Source organism: Somniosus microcephalus, chromosome 6 (assembly GCF_052327205.1).
Source record: "Somniosus microcephalus isolate GS21.2 chromosome 6, FLI_Smic_1.0, whole genome shotgun sequence".
Classification (NCBI taxonomy): domain Eukaryota; kingdom Metazoa; phylum Chordata; class Chondrichthyes; order Squaliformes; family Somniosidae; genus Somniosus; species Somniosus microcephalus.
In genome coordinates, this window is record NC_140992.1 from 202621173 (window position 1) to 202645443 (window position 24271).

A 24271-nucleotide genomic window follows, 5' to 3' on the forward strand; every position below is an offset into this window, starting at 1 on the left:
TCCTATTTTAGCCCCATCGTAAGCGGCGGTCTTGTTTTAGGTGCTAAGTCAGTTGAAACTGTATGTGGATTGTCAAAACGAGGCGGATTCCGCGCCTGGTCGGCACCTCAGGACTAGAGTGTGTCGTGGCTCCAGGGAAATAACATTATTTAATTTGATAAGTTTCCTTTGTCTTTTTATGATCTGGGTTTTCTCAGTTGTACCCCTCTAAAAAGGGGGCACTTTTGTTAAGACTTTCTTTTGGGTTAATGCCACGGGTAACCCAGGGTTAACAGAAAAAGCAAACACAACGCGGGACACCTGGAACAAAGCCACATTAAAATGTTCTATTGCGGTGTGCTTGTACCAAATACAGTTTAAACCCCCCACCTGCAACAGTAACGCCGTCATTGCCAGCGTGCAGTGTCTTTGCACTGTTGCTTGTGACTGACAAACAGGCAGCATCTGAAAAAGCCCAACTTTCTCTCCCTCAGCAGCAATTGCCGCTCGGTTGCCACAGGAGAGCAGGATTGCTCCTTCGGCGCCGTTAGAATCGAGCACGCCTTCCACTCCAAAAAAATAACAAGGCGGAGTCTCAGAAACGTGTGTGTTTTTTACACACACACACACCGTTATCGTTGGAGAAAAGATGGTCGGAAGTTTGCTGGCGATGTGACTGAGCAGTGAGTGGAGGAAATGGTGACCGACTGCAGCAACGTCTGAGCCGATTGGCAGCCGGTGCACCTGAAACTGACAATTCCTCATCAATTTCAAGTTCGGCGCCTGCTTTCGCGCGTGTGGGTTTCAGCCGCGCGTCTTTTTTTGTGACAAATTCAACTTCTCCTCGAACTTTTGTTGCCGTGTGGGAACCGTACAACCTCTTACCGATAGGATTTAACGGATATCTCGAGAGCGCGAACTCACCGGAGCTGCGGGAGGTAGGTGGGTGCGGAGTCAGCGCTAGATGTCTGGCCAAGTGAATGTTAAATGTGAAAATGGGAACCGCTATTGCTGATTTCCTTCTGTATCTCACTCTCGTGTTCTTGGTGACAGTTTAGTTGGGGCACTGGCTGTGTACATGTGGTTAATACAATAGACTCTCGGGGCTGTCTATATGGTCAGAACTGTATTTGGTACTCGCACAATGCAATTCTAACTTGCGATGATCCACTTAATGTTCTTTCCAGTAGATACAGTTTCTGAATCTCGTCCACCGGACATTCCCTGTCGCGTGTGTTACTGGTTTCACTGACTAGCCTGCTCGCCATGTGAAAACCGCCTTGATTTGAAAACCTTAATGGTCGAGTTAAGAATATCGCCGACATACACCTGTACTGTGCTTTTCAAAGGCCAGGAGTCGCACAGTTGACCCCCGAATATGCGAATTGCTCGTGTGATTTAGAATCTGACTCCCGCTAACTCAATCCTTACAAATAAATGGAAGTATATATACCAATAAACCACTCGGTACAATCTGACGGGGGTATAGTGGGGTTAAGCACGACCAGCTCTCCTCCTGTTGGTTGAGTTTAACTCAGTTGGGGTCGGGAGGCTCAGTAATTCAGCGGGCGATTTCTTGCCGCTCAGTTTCACGTTACTTTGGGAACAGGAGTTTGTTTAAAAACGTGGGGCTGATGTCGGTGCTGGCACCGGCCTGTGGCGCCAACCCTTCCTTTAGTTAGAGATTCACTTCCCTTTATATTAGCAAAGATCATGTTCTAGAAAGCAAAAAAAAAGCATTTTTGGCCGTGCATTTGCTCAGTTTAAACTGTGAACCTGAGGTTGAGATACAAGGCAGAATGGATCCGCCACCCCAAGTTGGTTTCCACTGGGGAGCAAGTAACGATAGGAAAGTACTTCACTCCGGGGCCGCTGTGATCGATCCCCGAGGGTCTCCGTGTGTTTTTACTATTTAAAGTGATCTATAACGATAACATTTGATTATTGACGAGTAGACATTCGATTGTTGATTACAACCCGGTAAATGTACAGCGGCGCTGTGTTCTGAGGCAAACCTCTCCCCAGGACCTGAAAATATAACAATTCCATTTCCCAAACCAGCGTCCCATTTCTGTGTAGTTTGCAAGTTTATGCTCCACGGCCTGTGTGGCTTGGCTCAGTGGAAACACTCTTGTCTCTGAGTCAGGAGTTTCTGAGTTCCAGCCGCACTCTGGAGAGTTGAGCACATGACACAAGCTGACACCACAGTGCAGTACTGAGGGGGTGCTGCACTGTCAGAGGTGCTCCCGGTGAGATTGAGGCTCCTATGGAACCTCTCGGGTGGATGTAAAAGACCTCCTGACACTATTTGAAGAGCCGCACTTCTCCCTGTGTTCTGTCCAATATTTATTCCTCCGCCAACATCACTAAAACAGATACAATAGCAAAATACTGCGGATGCTGGAAATCTGAAATAACAGAAAATGCTGGAAAAACTCAGCAGGCCAGGCAGCATCTATGGCGAAGGTTCTGATGAAGGGTCCCAGACCTGAAACGTTAACTCGGTCTCTCTCTCCACCATGCTGCCTGGCCTGCTGAGTGTTTCCAGCATTTTCTGTTGTTATTTCACTAGAACAGATGATCTGGTCACTTATCTCATTGCTGTTTGTGGCAGCTTGCTGTGCGCAAATTGACTTGCCCTGTTTCCCAACATTACAACAGTGACTAATACTTCATTGGCTGCATAAAGTGCTTGGGGATAGCCTGAGGTCAAAAAAGGAGCTATGAAGCAAGTCATCCTCGGTTCCGAGGGACTGCCTAAGCAGAAGACGATATAAATACAACTTCTTTGTTTTCTTGCATTTTATTTGGTTCTATATTTTCCTATTATCTTTCACTGGATTGCATCTGGTATATTTACAATTAAAAATGTTACTTGTAGCTGGAAGGGCATCAGTTTATTTGAACCACTCTGATATTTCATGAAGATCGTGTCACACTCTCATTACTGGAACTGTTTCCTCCCTTTAAATTTTGTATGAAGAGAATGTTCAAAGTCCACACATTCGAAGCCCTAAGCATTCACGCTGGAACCGTACTATAAGGGACTGGTGCAAACTATTCCAGCCTTCTTCGTCTTTCCTTAAATGCAAAAAAGGGGCAGATTCTTTCAGTCGGTGCTAATTGACCTAGTGCCATGGGTTCTGGAAATATTCAAACTATCAAAGTGGAGATGAGCTGTGTGGGCTTGTAATGTGCTCAGTTGCTCAGCTCTATGTTGGGGATTTGGATTCTGCATGATGAGAGGTCAGCGCTGTAATCGCACAAAGGTCACTGGTTTTGTTTCTTTTCCTTTTAAGCAAGGTAGCTTTAACCACTAAACATCAGGGGAAACAATAGTGTGATGACAAATACGAGGCTCTGCTGCTTTGTGCCCTTTGCGCTGTGATCTGCCCTACAGTATGTAAATATAAAGCGCCCATAACACCAGCAGTGCCAGAATACAGCAGGACCACTTCATGAAGCGGTTTGGTTAAATAAAGGGGATATTTGTCACTACGCCTTAAAGGGCAGCTCCACCCACTTTGTTTACGATTTTTTAAACTAAAATGTCACTACACTGACCTGAAATCTTCCTACCTAATAAAGTTTTGGAATATAGGATTGCCCACCATTTATTCCTGTGAAAACCATATTTGTTGAGGGAACATCCATCATTTCCAAAATGTGCTTTGGGTGAGGGGTTAGTGTTTGATATGCATTTATAGAATTTACTGCATGCCTTTTAGGAGTCAGTGAGCAATCCTGTACTCTGGAAATGATGGATGGCCCCTAAGTGTAAAACAGTAAAAGGTTATTTTCTTAGAAGTACATTGTTTTGAAGTCCACATCCGGAGCCTCAGTACTGCTACTCTCGAGATAAGAGAAAAACTTGCATTTATATAGCACCTTTCATGACCTCTGGATGTCCCAACGCACCTTACAGCCAATGAAGTACTTTTTTGAAGTGTAATGTAGATAACCTACCAGCTAAAGTCTAGTCAGTGTAAATCTCTCATTCTTTAAACACTAGGTAGGTTAAAAACACAGCAGAAACAGGGCTGGCTCAGTAGGTTTGGAGGCCCCCTGCAAAAGCTGTTCTGTTGGCCCCACGTCAGACTTTGTTGATGGAGCACTGAAGGAGTTGATTGTTTAGGCACTGTAGACCCTCCTTAGACATGTGTACATCCTTTGGAAAATTCAGAATTTTGTTTTGCAAAAAATATAATTCTGGTGCATTTCATTATTCTGTTTATTGATTTCTTTAGTTTTGTTTAAGATGAGCAACTTGATACATAGGGCAGGGTTGTCAATTATATTCAGACAATGAAAGAAAGAACTTGCATTTATATAGCACCTTTCATGACCTCAGTACACCCCAAAGCACTTCACAGCCAATGAAGTACTTTAAGTGTAGTTACTGTTGTAATGTAGAAAACACGGCAGCCAATTTACACACCGCAAGCTCCCACAAACGGCAATGAGATATATATCGAATTAAACTGTTTCAGTGATGTTGGCCAGGACACTGGGGAGAACTCTGTGTGTGTATAAAGTTTCTTGTGCAGTACAGTCTGAGCACCCTGAGCCTGTTGTGTCTGCCATAACCCTTAACCTGGAGCTCTGGAGGGAAGCTTCAACAAATGTAGCAATTGGGTGTTTAACTATCACCATTGTTATTTTATGGTACATTCATTTTATGATACTTTTTTCTTTAGTGCTTATGTGTAGTGGCACCAATCCAAAATCCGGTACCATAATGAGCTTTTGCATCCCAAACATGCTGTGACAGCAGAAAAGAATAGTTTAGGCACAGCCTCCTGTTGTGCCAGCTGCGGTGTAACTAGTAGCTGGCATCTCGCCACCATATTTTTGCATTTACACTGAGCATGGAATCACTGGGTAGAGGTCAACAAAACTGGCACCAGTGACTGACTATGTTTTGCCCTGATAAAATTACAGCCTAAGCTAATTTTGCAGAAACACGCAGTTTGCATTTTGTGTAAATGTAAATTTTTATATGGGGGCTGTTGCTTTTTTTTTGTTTTGCTTATTGTTTTTTCCCCAAACAAACGATTTGTTTAACACACACAGTAGAATTGTTCAAGTGCATGTTGATCAAGGGAGCTTGTGCTCTGTAAATTGGTGTACACTACAGGTTAAGGTTATAATGAACCAACTGAGAATATGAGGACAGTGTATTAATCCATTTGCAGCACCGAACTATTTTTAAATCAAATATACATAGATTTGAAAGAAGGACTTGCATTTATATAGCGCTTTTCATGACCACCGGACATCCCAAAGCGCTTTACAGCCAATGAAGTACTTTTGGCGTGTAGTTACTGTTGTACTGTAGGAAACGCGGCAGCCAATTTGTGCACAGCAAGCTCCCACAAACAGCAATATGATATTGACCAGATAATACATTTCAGTGATGTTGATTGAGGGATAAATATTGGTCAGGACACCGGGGATAACTCCCCTGCTCCTCTTCGATTCAGTGCCATGGAATTTTTTACATCCACCTGAGAGAGGAGACAGGGCCTCGGTTTAACGTCTCATCCAACCGTGCAGCACTCCTTCAGTACTGCATTGAATTTTCGTGCTCAAGTCACTGGAGCAGGGACTTGAACACACAACCATTCTGACTCTGAGGCGAGAGTGCTACCAACTGAGCCACGGAAAAATAGACAGAAAAAAGGTCAGCTGATCCATCAAGCCGGTGCTGTCTATACATGGTGCAATTTACACCATTAACCATTAACCCCCCTGTGGTAAACCACTGTATTGTATATTGCCACCTCTGGGTGGCGCTGTGTATGGAGGCATGCCTCAGCTGACTCCACCCACCACTGTGTGGGTTTCGTTCAGACTTGTTCAGTCACTCACGAAGAAGCATGGTCTCTTCTTAGCTAATAAAAGCCTTATTCATCTCTTCTTTCGACTCGTCATCTCTTCTTCGACTCATCACCTTTTATGAAGTAATTGATAAGCGTATCAATTTTATTAGCTAAAAGTTAAATGGCGACACCTGAGGAGCAACAACAGCAACGGATACAGCAGACATTGCTGAGAGCCCTCAGACCACCACGCCTGGACCTCGACCCTCAAGAGGTGGGTGCATCAGCCAAGTTTGAACACTGGCTGAGCTGCTTTGAATCCTTCCTCGCAATCTCACAGGTTACAGAGGAGGATCACAAACTGAAAATTTTGACCGCCCAGGTGAGCCATCAAGTATATATGCTAATCCGGGACTCTAATACGTACGTGGCGGCCCTCGAGCTACTAAAAGGGCAATATACGCGCCCAGTGAACACAATTTACGCCCGACACCTCTTGGGATCCCGTAGGCAGCAACCGGGAGAATCGGTAGGGGCATTTGCACGGGCGCTACTGGCACTCTGCAGAGACTGCGATTGTAAAGCGGTAACGGCTGTGGAGCACGCGCAGGGACTCGCCTGTGATGCCTTCGTCAGGGGCCTCCAGTCAGACCACACCCGGCAGAGACTGCTAGAAAGCAAGGAACCCGACCTGAAGACGGCCATTGCCCTTGCGCTCTCGTTAGAGGAGGCCCACCGAAACCTCGAGGCATACCCCCGTAACGGCGCCGAGACATGGCAATCGAAACCGTGGGACACGGGACCGCCGCCCCCGGCACCAACCGCTGCAGCGACCCAACCGAGACAGCAGCCTCCGGTAAGAACTGCTTCGATGCCCAGTAACCAGGCCCAAAAATGCTATTTCTGTGGCCAGTTAAAACATCCCAGAGCGCACTGCCCAGCTAAGACAGCTACCTGCTCGGGCTGCGGGAAGAAAGGCCATTACGCTAACGCCTGCAAGGGGAAGCCAGCCAGCAGCGCAGCGTGCGGGCCGTGGGAGCAGCCATCTTATCCGCCATTTTGTGTACCCCCGGCCGCATGGCATCCGCCGCCATCGTATCCAACGCACTCAACCGCCATTTCGTCACCGGAACCAACCACCGTCTCGGCGGATGACTATAGTGACTCACTAAGCCACATACTGGCCTCCGTGACGCTGGATCAAGCCCTCCCTCACCATCTATCCAGCTCCATGATGGATATCGTGGTAAACGGCCGCGCCACCAGTTGCCTGATCGACAGCGGGAGCACAGAGAGTTTCGTCCACCCCGACACGGTACGTAGCCACTCCCTCACGATTCTGCCAACGCACCATCGCATTTCTATGGCATCCAAGTCCCAGTCAATGGACATCAGCGGCTACTGTGTGGTGACCCTGTCAGTAGGGGGCACTGAATATAAAAAATTTAAACTGCTAGTCCTGCCCCGTCTTTGCGCTGCCGTCCTGCTAGGGTTGGATTTTCAGTGCCACCTTAAGAGTGTCACACTAGCATACGGTGGACCCCTCCCCCCACTCACAGTCTGCAACCAACAACTTTTAAATCGCCCGCTGCAAACCACCTGCAACCTTTCCACATTAAAAGTCCCCCCCCTCCCCTGTTCGCTAACCTCACCCGCGACTGTAAACCCATCGCTACCAAAAGCAGGCGGTACAGTGCCGGGGACAGAGCTTTTATCAGCTCTGAGGTGGAGCGGCTATTGAAGGAGGGCATTATCGAAGGTAGCACTAGCCCCTGGCGAGCCCAGGTTGTAGTCGTTAAAACCACTGCAAAACGCCGCATGGTAATCGACTACAGCCAAACCATAAACCGGTACACCCAGCTGGACGCGTACCCCCTCCCTCGCATATCTGATATGGTCAATCAGATTGCGCAATACAAAGTATTCTCCACCATCGACCTTAAGTCAGCGTACCACCAGCTGCCCATCCGCCATGAGGACCGCCAGTATACTGCCTTCGAGGCAAACGGCCGCCTCTACCACTTCCTTAGGGTCCCCTTCGGCGTCACCAATGGGGTTTCGGTCTTCCAAAGGGAGATGGACCGAATGGTTGACCAGAACGCGCTGCGGGCAACCTTCCCCTATTTGGATAACGTCACCATCTGCGGCCACGACCAGCAGGACCACGACGTTAATCTAGCAAATTTCCTCCGTACGGCCCAACGGCTGAACCTAACGTACAATAAGGAAAAATGTATGTTTCACACCAAGCGCCTGGCCATCCTCGGCTGCGTGGTGGAGAACGGAGTCATCGGGCCCGACCCCGACAGAATGCGCCCCCTAATGGAGCTACCCCTTCCCCACTGCCAAAAAGCACTGAAGAGATGCCTGGGGTTTTTCTCCTACTACGCCCAGTGGGTGCCCCTCTATGCAGACAAAGCCAGGCCCCTCATCAAAGCCACCTCTTTCCCCCTGACACCAGAGGCATGTGCAGCCTTCACTCTTATCAAGAACGATATCGCGAAGGCCGCAATGCACGCGGTGGATGAGTCCATCCCCTTCCAAGTGGAGAGCGATGCCTCCGACTTCGCCCTAGCCGCGACCCTTAACCAGGCGGGCAGACCCGTGGCCTTTTTCTCAAGGACCCTCCAGGGCCCCGAGACGAGACACTCCTCCGTCGAAAAGGAGGCCCAGGCTATTGTAGAAGCAGTGCGTCACTGGAGGCATTACCTGGCCGGGAAACGATTTACCCTGCTCACTGACCAGCGTTCAGTAGCTTTTATGTTTAATAATAAGCAGAGGGGTAAAATCAAGAACGACAAGATCTTGAGGTGGAGAATCGAACTCTCCACCTACAATTATGATATCTTGTATCGGCCAGGGAAACTCAATGAGCCCCCAGATGCCCTATCACGTGGTACATGCGCCAACGCGCAGAGTGATAGGCTGCAGTCCCTCCACAATGACCTCTGCCACCCGGGGGTCACCAGGTTTTTCCATTTTATCAAATCCCGTAACCTGCCCTACTCCATCGAGGAGGCCAGGACCATGACCAAGAGCTGCCAAATCTGCGCCGAGTGCAAACCGCACTTCTATAGGCCGGACAGAGCAAGCCTGATCAAGGCCACCCGCCCCTTCGAACGCCTGAGCGTCGATTTTAAAGGGCCCCTCCCCTCCGCTGACCGCAATGTGTACTTCCTCAACATAGTTGATGAGTACTCCCGTTTCCCCTTTGCCATCCCTTGCCCAGACATGACCAGTACCACGGTCATCAAGTGTCTGAATGACATCTTCGCTCTGTTCGGGTTCCCCAGCTATATACATAGCGACAGGGGCTCATCGTTCATGAGCGACGAACTTCGGCAGTACCTGCTAACAAGAGGTATCGCCACGAGCAGGACCACCAGTTACAACCCCCGGGGGAACGGCCAGGTGGAAAGGGAGAACGCGACGGTTTGGAAGGCAGTCCTCTTAGCACTAAAATCTAAGGGCCTTCCGACCTCCCGCTGGCAGGAGGTCCTCCCTGCAGCGCTCCACTCCATTCGGTCACTGCTTTGTACTGCCACTAATGCGACCCCTCATGAGAAAATGTTCGTTTTCCCCCGGAAGTCTACATCGGGAACCTCGCTACCGGCATGGTTGACTTCTCCTGGGCCCGTCCTACTGCGGAGGCACGTGAGGATGCATAAAACGGACCCCCTGGTCGAGCGGGTGCACCTCCTACACGCCAACCCCCAGTATGCCTGGGTGACATACCCAGACGGGCGGGAGGACACGGTCTCCATACGAGATCTCGCACCCTCGGGTACCCCTGAATTACCACCGTTATCCCCCTTACCACCGTTATCCCCCTTACCACTGTTATCCCCCACCACCCCTCCCAACCCAACCCCTGCAGACGGCATGCCAAAGCCCCAGGAATCTTCGCCAACCACCCAGACACCAGACCCGACGTCGGATGCTGCAACACCACCGCCGCCACCACGACGATCAGGACATCAGACAAGGCCTCCTGATAGACTTAACTTGTAGTACCCTTCACCCCGCCGGACTTCACATTAAACAAGGGGTGAATGTGGTAAACCACTGTATTGTATATTGCCACCTCTGGGTGGCGCTGTGTATGGAGGCATGCCTCAGCTGACTCCACCCACCACTGTGTGGGTTTCGTTCAGACTTGTTCAGTCACTCACGAAGAAGCATGGTCTCTTCTTAGCTAATAAAAGCCTTATTCATCTCTTCTTTCGACTCGTCATCTCTTCTTCGACTCATCACCTTTTATGAAGTAATTGATAAGCGTATCACCCCCTCTGCAGTCACGCAGACTCTTGGGAGGGACAAGAAAACAGCTCAAGCAACATCCTGCAGATGCTGGAAATCTACAACAAAAACAGAAAACACTCAACAGGTCAGTCAGCACCTGTGGAGAGAACAAAAATTGAACTTTTCGGGTATAGACACTTCCTCAGAACTCAGCAAAAAAACTTTAGGTCAATTTAGGAAAAACAAAGGGGAAATTTTTACCTAAAAAAGTGTGTGTTTGGGAGCGGGCGGGGCTTAAAAGGGGTGAAACTGACAGCGGGTTGGGAAGCCAGCTCTAACCCGCTGACTTCCGCTTTTAACTGCAGCGCTTCTGGCTGTGTGCGAGGAAACCCCCATGGGACAGGTGGGTTGGAAATTGAAAGATGGTTGAGGCAATTTGGAGCTGTTTTAACTGCAGACTTGAGCTTTAACTCTGCAGTTTCCCGGGCCTCCTGGAACTCGCCAGTGAAAGCAAAGCGAAATAACAGCACAAATTGAGGGGACTGACCTAATGACAGGCAAACAATCCTATAAGTACTCAGACTGGACATCTGCTTCCTAGCCAAAGTCAAAGGCTTTGGAGAGTGAGCTTTCACTATCTTGCAGCTGATTTCCACTACTTTGGAGGTCATTTCTGCTACCTTGGATTTTTGTGAGTCTGATCTACACTTTCCATCCGTCAAGCATCAGTTCAGCATGGGTGCTGCTTATGCGGCTTTACCTTGGACCTCAGATGAGGACCAAGATGAGCAGCAACAGCAGTCTTCTCCTCACCAACCTACCACCCTACAGGAGAGAGGGGATGAGCACAGGGGAGCAGCTCGCTGGAGGCGATACCCCCAACACCGGGTCTACAGGCAGAGGATCAGCTTCCTGGACATGTCGGAACACCAGTGTCTCAGGAGGCTCAGGATATCACATCAGGTGGTTGCAGACATTTGCAGCCTGCTGGAAGAAGACCTCCTGCCAAGTGGTCCTGGTGGACACGCTTTGCCAGTGGCTGTCAAAGTCACCACCGCCTTCAATTTCCTTGCCTCTGGCTCCTTCCAGGGATCTGCAGGAGATATCTGAAGAATCTTGCAATCTGCTGCCCACAAATGCATCACTAAAGTGATCGATGCTATGCTTGCCAGGGCCAGCAGCTATGCGCGCTTTGCACCCAATGAGGCCAGTCAGAATGAGCGGGCGCTTGGCTTTGCACCCACTCCCACGTCCAGGGAGTCCTCGATTGCACACATGCGGCAATCAAGGCGCCCCCAGATCACCCTGGAGTCTTCATCGGCCTCGAGGGCTTCCACTCCATTAATGTTCAGTTCATAGCCAACTACAAAAAGATCATCATGCAGGTGTGTGCAAGATTCCCAAGCAGCTGCCATGATGCTTTCATCCTGCACCAGTCCACCCTCCCAGAGCTCTTTGGACCTCGAAGCAGAGTTAGAGGCTGGTTCCTTGGAGACAAGGGCTACCCCCTGAAGACGTGGCTGATGGCACCCATTAGGAGCCTAAACAATGAGGCCCAGGCGAGATACAATCAAAGCCACATGACCACGTGAACTGTCATCGAGCAACCAATCGGAATGCTGAAGATGCACTTTAGGTGGCTGGACAGATAGGAATGGGTGCACCTGTAAGGTAAGTATGTATGAGGAGCGATGAGCTGGAGTCAGCTTGGGTAAAGAATCTCCCTGCAGGCCCTTACAGAATGCAGCATCAGCTCTAGGGAGGCATTATTTAAGCGAGGTGCAGCCTTGCCATGTTGAGATACCATTAATGCAGTTTCTTCCTCTTGTTCCCCCACCTGGACAATCCTTCAACTTTCATCATCGCAGGGTCCCTTTTAAATAGTTCAGTTGAAATAGGTTCATCCGTGCAGTCATCACGCCCGCTCGCGCTAATTGGTCAGGAACCCCGGGGGTCAGATGCTAATGCAGTGGCTTGGCTTTGTTAAAAAGCCACTGACAAACGCGCTGCTGAAACTTTCGGGTTCCCCACGTGCTACAGGGCTCCCCCACTCCCAACGCGTCGGACAGTGAAAATTCTGTTCCAAGCAATCGAACAAGCCCCAGGAGACCACGGTGACTCAAGTCGCAGCCCACCCACCTCCTGTAACTCAGGACATCTTCCGCTCGCAAGAACCCGTCCAGCTTCCTTTTGAATGTTCACAACACTCACCCATAGACGGTTGGGCTTTGAAGAAAGCAGAAAGAAAACAAATGAAAAAGGAGAGCGCGATTGAGACCATTACTGCCATGTTTTCACTGCACTGAAGGCAGTATTGGTCCTATTTTCACAGCAACCCAAGAGAGGGCCAATACTCTCACTAAGTGCTTGCGTTGCTATGATGTTGGGGTAAACACGGCTCCACATACGGCAATTAAAAACATGCAAGAACACTGCTGGCTAGCTTTCTACTTCGAAAGTGATTTTTAATGTTTGAAACTATGAACAAGATAGTCAGTCTACCAGGGGTTACGTAAACTTTAAAACCTTACTTTTATTGGAGGGGCTTGGCAATGCCTGCTTTTATACTTCAACCAATTGCCACCCTTCCCAGTGCGAGACAAACGCACCGATTTCTTCACCCAGAGAAGAGGCGTCCGGCAGGGCTGCAATTTGAGCCCGACCCTGTTCAACATATACATAAATGAATTAGCAGACATGCTGGAGCAAAGCGAGTCACCAGGTCTCCGTCTCCTGGATGGAGAAGTGAAATCCCTGTTCTATGCGGACGACCTGGTTCTGCTGTCTCCCACAGAACAGGGATTACAGCAACAACTAGACCTACTCGACAAATACTGCCAAAATTGGGCTCTAACAGTAAATCTAAAGAAAACCAACATCATGATTTTTCAAAAAAGGCCCAGATGTCAGGAAAACAAATACCAGTTTACCCTCAGTGATACCACTATAGGACACACTATGAGCTACACCTACCTTGGTCTAACTATTACAGCATCAGGGAGCTTCAGCATAGCAGTGAATGCACTAAAAGAAAAAGCCCGAAGAGCCCTATGTGCAATAAAAAGAAAATTCTACAACATCCAAATCCCAATCAAAATCTGGCTCAAAATATTTGACAGCATAATCCTGCCCATTGCACTGTACGGTAGTGAAGTATGGGGCCCGCTAAATCACCAAAGCTACACTAAATGGGAAAAACACACAATAGAAGCCCTACATGCAGAATTCTGCCGAAGCATCCTTCGCACCCAAAGAAAAACGCCAACAAATGCATGCAGAGCCGAACTAGGCAGATACCCACTGATAATAAACATCCAAAAACGAGCACTAAACTTCCTAAATCACCTCAAATCTAGCTCCCCAGACACCCTTCATTTCAAAGCCTTTCAGACCCAAGAGCTAAACCCAGAAAAGAGTCCCCTGAGTCAGCTGCTACTGAAACTAAGTACTCAGCCGGACCCTGACCAGCCCCAGACCAACACAGCCGTCCAAACACCAATCCGAGTGAACCAAATCATTAAAAAATGCAAAGAAACCTACCTGGAACATTGGAACAAAATAACTGAAAGCCAAAGCAGATTAGAATGTTACCGGGCCCTAAAAAGAGAATATAAACTGGCAGACTACCTCACGACCATCAGGGACACAAAACAGAGACAGACCCTCACCAGGTACAGACTAAGCGACCACCAACTGGAAATTGAAAAAGGCAGATACAAGAAATCCTGGCAGCCTAGAGAGAATAGAATATGCGATCAATGTCTGGCCGGCGAGGTTGAAACAGAGATGCATTTCCTCCTAAAATGCGAAAAATTCAACACATCAAGAAACATATTATTCAACAAGCTAAGCCAAACAACCCCAGATTTCAAGGAATTGGATGACCTGTCAAAATTGAGATTAGTCCTAGGAGAAGGAGACAGACCATACCTTGGGGCCAAATATGTAACAACATGTCACAACCTGAGGACTGTTTAAAAATTAAGACTGTTTAAAATTAATATTGAGCGTACCAAATGAAGTACAAAGACTGTTTAAAATTAATATTGTTTAAAAGTAATATTGTATGTAACCAACAAATGTCAAATCGATTGACACCTACAGAATGTTGGAAAACTGTACCTTTTTGCTATGTAAGCTTTGGCAATATGGTTCTCTGTAAACTTTCATGCCAATAAAGCATTTGAATTGGACCACCTGATTGGCTGAAAGTGCTTCTTTGTGTAGTTACCAGGAGATGTAATTTAAGTCGGTCTGCTGATAATGGGAGAAAGTCAATGACACAAAGCAGTTACATCAGTAGTAGTAGGGCTACAAATTCAGATGAGAGTAGAAACAGACACCTGCAGTGTTAGTATTGTACTGGTATTATATATAGATCACTACAATACCAACACTGCAGATTTATCCGGGCTATTACAGCTGAAAGCAGCAAGGCCGACACCTCCTCCTACCGCCACCTGGACCATGACCCCACTACCGAACATCAAACCACCGTTTCCAAGACTGTCACTGACTTCATCTCCTCTGGAGATCTTCCCCCCGTGGCCACCAACCTCATAGTTCCCCAACCCCGCACAGCCCGCTTCTACCTCCTTCCCAAGATCCACAAACAGGACTGCCCTGGTAGACTCATCGTTTCAGCCTGTTCTTGCCCCACGGAACTTATCTCTTCCTATCTCGACTCTATCTTATCTCCCCTTGTCCAGTCTTTTCCCACCTACATCCGCGACTCTTCGGATGCCCTCCTCCACTTTAACAGTTTCCAGTTTCCTGGCCCCAACCACCTCCTTTTCACCATGGACGTACAATCCCTCCACACCTCCTAGCTATGCCTGCCTTTTCGTGGGATATGTGAAACACTCTTTGTTCCAGTCCTACTCAGGTCCCCTCCCTCACCTCTTTTTCCGATACATTGATGACTGAATCGGTGCCGTTTCCTGCTCTTGCCCCGAACTAGACAATTTCATTCACTTTGCCTCCAATTTCCACCCTTCCCTCACCTTCACATGGTCCATCTCTGACTCTTCCCTTCCTCGACTTCTCCGTCTCCATCTCTGGGGTAAGGTTATCAACCAATATTCACTACAAGCCCACTGACTCCCACAGCTACCTGGACTACACTTCCTCCCACCCTGCCTCCTGTAAGGACTCTATTCCATTCTCCCAGTTTCTCCGTCTCTGCCGTATCTGCTCCGACGATGCCACCTTCCACACCAGTGCTTCTGACATGTCTTCCTTTTCCCACAACCGAGGATTCCCCTCTACCGTGGTTGACATGGCCCTCGACCGTGTCTGTTCTATCTCCCGCACTTCTGCCCTCACCCCTGCCCCTCCCTCCCGGAACCACGATAGGGTTCCCCTTGTCCTCACCTTTCACCCCACCAGCTTCCACATTCAGCGGATCATCCTCCGCCATTTCCACTACCTCCAAAGTGATCCCACCACCAAACGCATCTTCCCCCCCTTTCAGCATTCCGTAGGGACCGCTCCCTCCGAGACACCCTAGTCCACTCCTCTATCACCCCAAACAGCCCTTCCCCTTCGCCTGGCACCTTCCCATGCAAGCGCAGGAGGAGATGTAACACCTGCCCCCATACCTCCCCCCTTCCCACTGTCCAGGGCTCCAAACACCCCTTCCAGGTGAAACAGCGATTTACTTGTACTTCTTGCAATCTAGTATACTGTATTCGCTGCTCACGATGCGGTCTCCTCTACATTGGGGAGACCAAATGCAGATTGGGTGACCGTTTTGCGGAACACCTCCGTTCAGTCCGTAAGGGTGACCCCGAGCTTCTGGTCGCCTGTCATTTTAATTCACTCCATACCCACTCGGACCTCACCGTCCTTGGCCTCTTGTATTGTTCCACGGAAGCTCAACGTAAACTCGAGGAACAGCACCTCATCTTCCGATTAGGCACTTTGTAGCCTTCCGGACTCAATATCGAGTTCAACAATTTCAGATCATAACCTTGGCCCCTATTACATTTTTACTTTTTTTTCCACCCCTTTGTTTTGGGTCTTCCCTTCCCCCCCTTTTTTTTTCTCTCTCCCACATGGCAGCTGTTTCTCATCCTGCCAATACACTTCACACCTAATCTGAGCCGTCTTTGTCTCCTCTGTCCTATTACCATCTCGTCTGGTTTTGAATACCTCTTAATGTCTCTTTACTTCTCTTTTGTTCTATCACAGCCCTGCCTTCGATCTATTTTATTTCCTTTCCAGTTTTGAAAAAGGGTTCACCCGAAACGTCGACTCTAATTTCTCTCCACTGATGTTGCCTGGCCTGCTGAGTTTTTCCAGCATAAGAACATAAGAAATAGGAGCAGGAGTAGGCCAATCGGCCCCTCGAGCCTGCTCCGCCATTCAATAAGATCATGGCTGATCTGATCCTAACCGCCAATCTACTATCACAGAACCATCTCCTGAATCTAACAGAATTAGACACATGAAATAGGAGCAGGATCAGGCTACACGGCCCCTGGGCCCGCTCTGCTACCCACAGGGCCATGACCAATCCAAACCTAGACTCATGTCCAAATTCCTGCCCGCTCCCCGTAACCCTTAATTCCCTTTACTTCTAGGAAACTGTCTATTTCTGTTTTAAATTTATGTAATGATGTAGCTTCTACAGCTTTTTGGGGCAGCATATTCCATGGACCTACCACCCTCTGAGTGAAGTAGTTCCTCCTCATCTCAGTTTTGAAAGAGCAGCCCCTTATTCTAAGACTATGCCCCCTAGTTCTAGTTTCACCCATCACCGGGAACATCTTCCCCGCATCCACCCGATCCAACCCCTTCACAATCTTATATGTTTCAATAAGATCGCCTCTCATTCTTCTGAACTCCAATGAGTAGAGTCCCAATCTACTCAACCTCTCCTCATATGTCCATCCCCTCATCCCCGGGATTAACCGAGTGAACCTTCTTTGTACTGACTCGAGAGCAAATATGTCCTTTCTTAAGTATGGACACCAAAACTGTACGCAGTATTCCAGGTGCGGTCTCACCAATACCTTGTACAACTGAAGCAATACCTCCCTATTTTTATATTCTATCCCCCTAGCAATGAAAGCCAACATTCCATTGGCCTTCATAATCACTTGCTGCACCTGCATACTAACCTTTTGAGTTTCGTGCACCAGGACCCCCAGATCCCTTTGTACTTCAGTACTTTCCAGTTTCTTGCCATTAAGATAATAACTTGCTCTACGATTTTTCCTGCCAAAGTGCATAACCTCACACTTTCCAGTATTGTATTCCATCTGCCAAATCTCTGCCCACTTACTTAGCCTGTCTATGTCCCCTTGCAGGTTTTTTATGTCCTCCTCACTCACTACTTTCCCTCCCATCTTAGTATCATCTGCAAACTTTGATATGTTACACTCGGTCCCCTCCTCCAAATCGTTAATATAGATTGTAAAGAGTTGGGGACCCAGCACTGACCCCTGCAGAACACCACTAGTTACTGATTGCCAGTCTGAGAATGAACCATTTATCCCAACTCTCTGCCTTCTGTTAGGTAGCCAATCCTCTATCCATGCCAGAATATTACCCCCAATCCCGTGATTTTTTATCTTAAGCAATAATCTTTTGTGTGGCACCTTGTCAAATGCCTTTTGGAAGTCTAAATACACTACGTCCACTGGTTCCCCTTTATCCACCCTATATGTTACTTCCTCAAAGAACTCCAGCAAATTTGTCAAACATGACTTCCCCTTCATAAAACCATGCTGACTTTGTCCTATTAAATTATGATTATCCAAATGTCCTGTTACTGTCTCCTTAATAATGGACTCCAAAATGTTACCTACCACAGATGTTAGGCTAACCGGTCTATAGTTTCCAGCCTTCTGTCTACTGCCCTTTTTGAATAAGGGTGTTACATTAGCAGTTTTCCAGTCTGCCGGGACCTTTGCCGAGTCCAGGGAGTTTTGGAAAATTATTACCAATGCATCCACAATCCCTACCGCCACTTCCCTCAAGACCCTAGGATGTAAGCCATCAGGTCCAGGTGATTTATCCGCCTTGAGTCCCATTATTTTACCGAGTACCACTTCCTTAGTGATTTTGATTGTGTTTAGCTCCTCCCCCCCTTTAGCCTCCTGTTTGTCCGGTGTTGGGATATTCTTAGTGTCTTCTACTGTAAAGACTGATGTAAAATATTCATTCAGTGTTTTTGCCATCTCCATATTTCCCACCATTAATTTCCCGGTCTCATCCTCTAAGGGACCAACATTTACTTTAGCCACCCTTTTTCTTTTTATATAACTATAAAAACTCTTACTATCTGTTTTTATATTTTTTGCTAATTTACTTTCATAATCTATCTTCCCTTTCTTAATCAATCTTTTTGTTATTTTTTGCTGTCTTTTAAAGTTTTGCCAATCCTCTATCCTCCCACTAGATTTGGCTACCTTATATGCCCTTGTTTTTAGTCGAATACTATCCTTAATTTCTTTACTTAGCCACGGATGGCTGTCTTTTCTTTTACACCCTTTTCTTCTCAGTGGAATATATATTTTTTGGAAGTTGTAAAATAACTCCTTAAATGTACACCACTGATCATGTATCGTCTTACCCTTTAATCTATTTTCCCAATCCACTCTACTCAATTCTGCTCTCATACCTTCATAGTCTCCTTTATTCAAGCTTAGCACGCTTGTTTGAGATCCAATCTTCTCACCCTCTAATTGAATATGGAATTCAACCATGTTATGGTCACTCATTCCAAGGGGATCCTTTACTAGGACATTTTTAATTAATCCCGTCTCGTTACACAGGACCAGATCTAAGGTTGCTTGCCCCCTTGTCGGTTCAGTTACATACTGCTCAAGCATTTTCTGTTGTTATTTCGGATTTCCAGCATCTGCAGTATTTTGCTATCGATTTAGCCCAACTATACCTGCCTCAGCCAGTCAGTGAGAAGCAGCTACAGCAGGCCTGGCAAACCGGCTTCTTCGGGGCCCAATTAGCACTTTTTGTAGACACAGTGAAAGACAGCTCTCACTACGGAACTGCCAGGCTGTCTGTGTCACACCACTACCACCCCCGTCTATATTTATAAACCTACACAATTAAACGTGTTTACAGAGCAACAACCCCCCTCCCCCCCCTACAATCTGGCAACTTTCTCCCGCATTTGCTGCCTTAACAAGGTTTGTTACCTTGTTCAGCTTCTGGTGAAATGCTTATGGAAGATCTGACTAGCATGCACTGACAGTTTTACAAGGATACTATATGGAGGAATATTTTGCTCGATCTTGAATTTGGGGCACTTTCGATGAAATTAATTACTCCTGCACTCTTCAGAATGAAGTGCAGTGTTATATCACGTTACCCGCCACAGTCCTCATCCCTCCATGGGATGCATTTCCGTTATGCTCCCACCCCCGCCCAACTCGGATTCACTCCTATTATCTCCTCAGGGCATCGACTCGCTCTCGGGTCATCGTTCCTACATGCACTGGACATCCTCTGGTAACTCATCCAAGTGGCCATTTCCCTTTTTAAATCCATACATAAACAGTGAGTGGCAGGCTCTTTAACCATGGAGGGCAGCAGAGCCGAGCACGTTTCCCGCTCCTCCCAACATCTACGCTTGTGCATTTTCAAGTAGTGGGCACTGGATTCCAATCAGAAGTGGGAACCCTGGCTGGTTTTGCTCCCTTTTGGCACAGTGGCCTAATAGCAGTGACCGCACTGCCATCCTAATTTACTCGATACAGATTAGGCGATTCATCTGGGACCTTTCTGACCTGCGTGGCTGAACTCCACGCTCGGCAGTGCAGTTACCAACTGAGCCATCATGGGTGGGTGGGGGGGTCATTTTTAATAGTTCGCACAGTAGCAACCCGGCAATCGCAGATTTTCCAACGTGGGGCCAGCTGGTCTGGCCATCTCCTTGTCTGCCAGCACTCTCCAGATGGCTCCCACACAGGCAACCCTCCATCACGCGTGTGAGCTCCTCAGTCGCAACTCCCGAGAAAAGCTCTCGTCTCTTGCTTCAGTACAAGTGCTGCACTGGATCAACGTGGCTTTCAGATCCAAGCTTTGGAGCACGGCCGACCTCTGTAGCGAGCTGCCTGTGTGCTTGGCGAGTGTGGGAGTTTTCTGTTTCTTTTTCTCATCTGGAAAATTAGTGCATGTTATGGAGGTGGGACTATCCCAGCATTCGTTGCGGCAGCGAAAGCCCTCTATTAAAACCACATGACCGGGATTTCTGAGCACAAATTCCTGCCGAGTGCAAGAGAGTTGGTCACTTTTTGTTAAAGATAGATAGTCAAGTTGGGCCTAATGGTTTATGTTGTTCCTGAAAATTGAGGTGAAACAAAGTAATCCAGACTAACTAATGTGACCTTGTGGGGAAAATCTTACTGTAACTTGGTGTGTCCTCCTGATGACCTGGTTGAAATTGTGCATCAACTGTGGGTGAGTAAATGGAATGGCCAAAAGTCCTACCAACCACACTGATTTTTCCTCGTATACATGGATACACCTGTTTTTGAAAACTTGATCTGTGTGTATTGTGGAATGCCGTATGACAGAAAGAACTTGCATTTGAATAGCATCTGATTACATCTCTGGAACATCCTTAAGTACTTGCCATCAAAGAGTTGCTTTTGAAGTGTAGTCACTGTTATTATGTAAATAGTCTCCATGCACTTCATTTTCGAATGAATCCTGTTGTCAACATGTCAACATTCAATCTCCTATCTAAGCACCCAAACAAAATCTGGATTTGATTTCAATGTTTCATAGAAGCTGCTGGGGTATGGTATGTTTTTTTTAATGGACCAATTAAACATCATTCACAGATAAACAAGCAATAAATTCAGTCCTCGGGTTCAATCCATTCTTTTATCTACAGTTTGCCGCTACATTATTTGTGAGTGGTGTAACAGTATTAATTTCTTTACTGTATTAGGAGTAGCATTTCAATTGAGATGGTCTTAAAACCCATTCAGGTACAGATTGTAAACTTGCCTCCATATTCTGGAGTATCGTAGAAGCTAGCACCTTTTGGAACAATAAACAGTCAGAACACCATACCCCAGTAGCTTTTATGAAATCAAATCCAGTTTTGTTTTGGGTACTTAGCTAGAAGACTGACTGTGTGAGTTCTGGTCGTCACTCATTCTTGACAATACAACGTGTTTGAAAATTAAATTAATGGAGATGATTTTAAATGCAGTTGTGTGTATTTTACAGAGTAAATGCAGGTTGGTTTAAATAAACTGTGCCTTTCACTAAATCTGAGTCCAGTATAGAATTCCAATATGTAACTCCATTCTCCCTAAATGTATATTAATCCTAATCCAAGGACAATGTGGGGTTTTTTGTGGCAAAGTAGCTGTGTGCATTTATCTGAACTGAAGGGTCATTTCTCTGGGATTCTAACAGTACAGAGCTCCTTTCATAATTGCAAGCCACTGATTCATCAGTTTTCAATGGGGCTAAACCCCCACTGATTTACTCAGACATTTCACTGTATTCCCTCTTCTCATCATTTCTGTGCTGTTCCTCCTAGTTACTTCAGTTTTCACCTTGGAATACCACTCACTCTCATCTTAGAATAATCTTCACTCACTCTCCTCCGAACACCGTTCACTCACATTTTTGGCCGCCTGAGTTGGTGGCTTTTTTATCATTCCGTTATGAGTAGAAGGTACAATTGAGGGAGTAGAAGGTACAATTGAGGGCTAACAGGTCTGCTCTAATCCACCGTTTTGTTTGTTCTCCCTCATTTAAAAAAAATCTTGAATTCGGCCTTTACACAAGAACCATTAGTCTGCAGTGATACCATTTTATGCACAATTCTTAGCAGGGAAATACTGAAGCCACCCAACTTTAAGAATAGGGGAAAGCTAAGCAAGCGTGTCTCTCCTTACCATACGTATGTCCCCTGTCAGCCGACTTCAGATCCATGCTCCACACGAGCCTCCCTTCTTCTAACCCCATCAACAAATTCTCTCTTCCTTTCTCCACTTATAAGCATCTATGCTAGTCACCTCAACTACTTCCTGCAGTAACGAGTTCCACATTCTAACCCCTCTCAACAACAAAGCAACTTGCATTTATGTAGCACCTTTTAATATAGCAAAATGTCCCAAGTTGCTTCACAGGAGCGTTATCAAATAAAATTTGACATTGCGCCACATAAAGATATTAGGACAGTTGACCAAAAGCTTGGGCAAAGAGGTAAGTTTTAAGGAGCGTATTAAAGGAGGAGAGAGAGGTGGAGATGTTTAGTGAGGGAATTCCAGAGCTTGGGGCCGAAGGGATGCGCAAGAGGCCTGGGTGTCCTTGTGCACCAGTCGCTGAAGGTAAGCATGCAGGTGCAGCAGGCGGTTAAGAAGGCAAATGGTATGCTGGCCTTCGTAGCGAGACGTTTCGAGTACAGGAGCAAGGATGTCTTGCTGCAGTTGTACAGGGCCTTGGTGAGACCACACCTTGAGTATTGTGCGCAGTTTTGTTCGCCTTATCTGAGGAAGGATGTTCTTGCCATGGAAGGAGTTCAGCGAAGATTCACCAGGCTGATACCTGGGATGGTAGGAATGACGTATGAGGAGAGATTGGGTCGATTGGGCTTATACTCGCTGGAGTTTAGAAGAATGAGAGGGGATCTCATTGAAACTTATAAAATTCTGACAGGACTGGACAGACTAGATGCAGGAAGGATGTTCCCGATGGTTAGGGAATCCAGAACCAGGGGTCACAGTCTAATGATAAGGGGTAAGCCATTTAGGACATAAATGAGGAGGAATTTCTTCACCCAGAGAGTGGTGAACCTGTGGAATTCTCTACCACAGAAGGCAGTAGAGGCCAATTCATTAAATATATTCAAGAAGGAGCTGGATATATTTCTTAAGGCTAAAGGGATCAAGGGGTATGGGGAGAAAGCAGGGACAGGGTACTGAATTTGGATGATCAGCCATGATCGCGTTGAATGGCGGAGCAGGCTCGAGGGGCCAAATGCCCTACTCCTGCTCCTATCTTCTATGTTTCTATGTATGTTTATGTTTCTATGTTAAAATTGGAAGAGCACAGAGATCTTGAAGGGTTATAGGGCTGGAGGAGGTTACAGAGCTAGGGAGGGGTGAGGCAATGGGGGGATTTGGAAGCAAGGATAAGAATTTTAAAATTGAGGTGTTGCCTGACCGGGTACCACTGTAGGTCAGCGAGAACAGGGGTGAGGGGTGAAAGGGACTTGGTGCAAGATAGGATACGGGCAGCAGTGTTTTGGATGGGCTCAAGTTTATGGAGGGTGGAAGATGGGAGGCTGGCCAGGAGAGCATTGGAATAGTAACAAAGGCATAGATGAGTTTTCTCAATGGATGAGCTGAGGCAGGGGTGGAGTTGGGTGATGTTATGGCAGTGAAAGTAGACGGTCTTGGTGATGGAGTGGATTTGTGGTCAGAAGCTCCATTCCGGGTCAACTAGGACGCCAAGATTGCGAGCAGTCTGGTTCAGCCTCAAACAGTGGCCAGGGAGAGTGATGGAGTTGGTGGCTAGGGAACGGAGTTCGTGGCGGGGAGCAAAGACAATGGGCCCGATTTTGTGGCTTGTGTGGGAAATGGTCGGATTCCCCCGAATGTGGGGTTCTGACACACAAAACAATGTCAGCCAGCTCTACGCAATTTTCCCTCAAGTGGCCAATTAATTCCCAGCGTGTGGGCAGCCTTGCTAATTGTCTATTTCTAGTCAGAAAGCCCCACAGTATGATGTCATCATTCGTGGTGCTTTCACGGTCCATAGCAAGCACTGCATCCTCTGAAGGCTTCCAAACGAACCATACAGGATGGCAGAGGAGTCTGCAGCAGCTGTGGCCAGTGCCAGACCCCGAGCTGCCTTCAAATTCGACGAGGCTTCACTGCAGGCATTATTGGATGGGGTTAGGGCCCACAGGGAGGTCCTCTTCCCTAGGTCAGGGAGGAAGAGGCCTCCCACTGAGACCAATGCTGCATGGATGCAGCTGTCAGCAGATGCCAACTCGCTGGGAGTCACCAGAAGAACCTTGGCATTACATCTCTAACTCCTTTACTCCCCCACAGTACCATCCAGAGCCCCTGTCCTCACTGTGGAGGAGGAAGAGGCTGTGCAGCCAGACTCCTCAGAGGAAGCTCCAACCTCTGAGGGCGCAGCGTCAGCACAAGTAAGCGCACCCAGCACCAGCGCAGACACTCACACCTCGGGGGGACCTTCGGGACATAGAGTAGTGTTGTCAC

At 47.4% G+C, this 24271-nt stretch overlaps 1 protein-coding gene across 2 annotated transcripts in view; it reads left to right on the forward strand.

The window, feature by feature from the left end:
• The first annotated feature begins 445 nt into the window (after positions 1 to 445).
• cpne2 (copine II) overlaps positions 446 to 24271 on the forward strand; it is a 401061-nt gene continuing 377235 nt past the window's right edge. For both annotated transcript variants that reach the window (XM_085991234.1, XM_085991235.1), the window contains exon 1: positions 446 to 917. The gene's annotated coding sequence lies outside the window, so the exon portion shown is untranslated. The remainder of the gene's footprint in view (positions 918 to 24271) is intronic.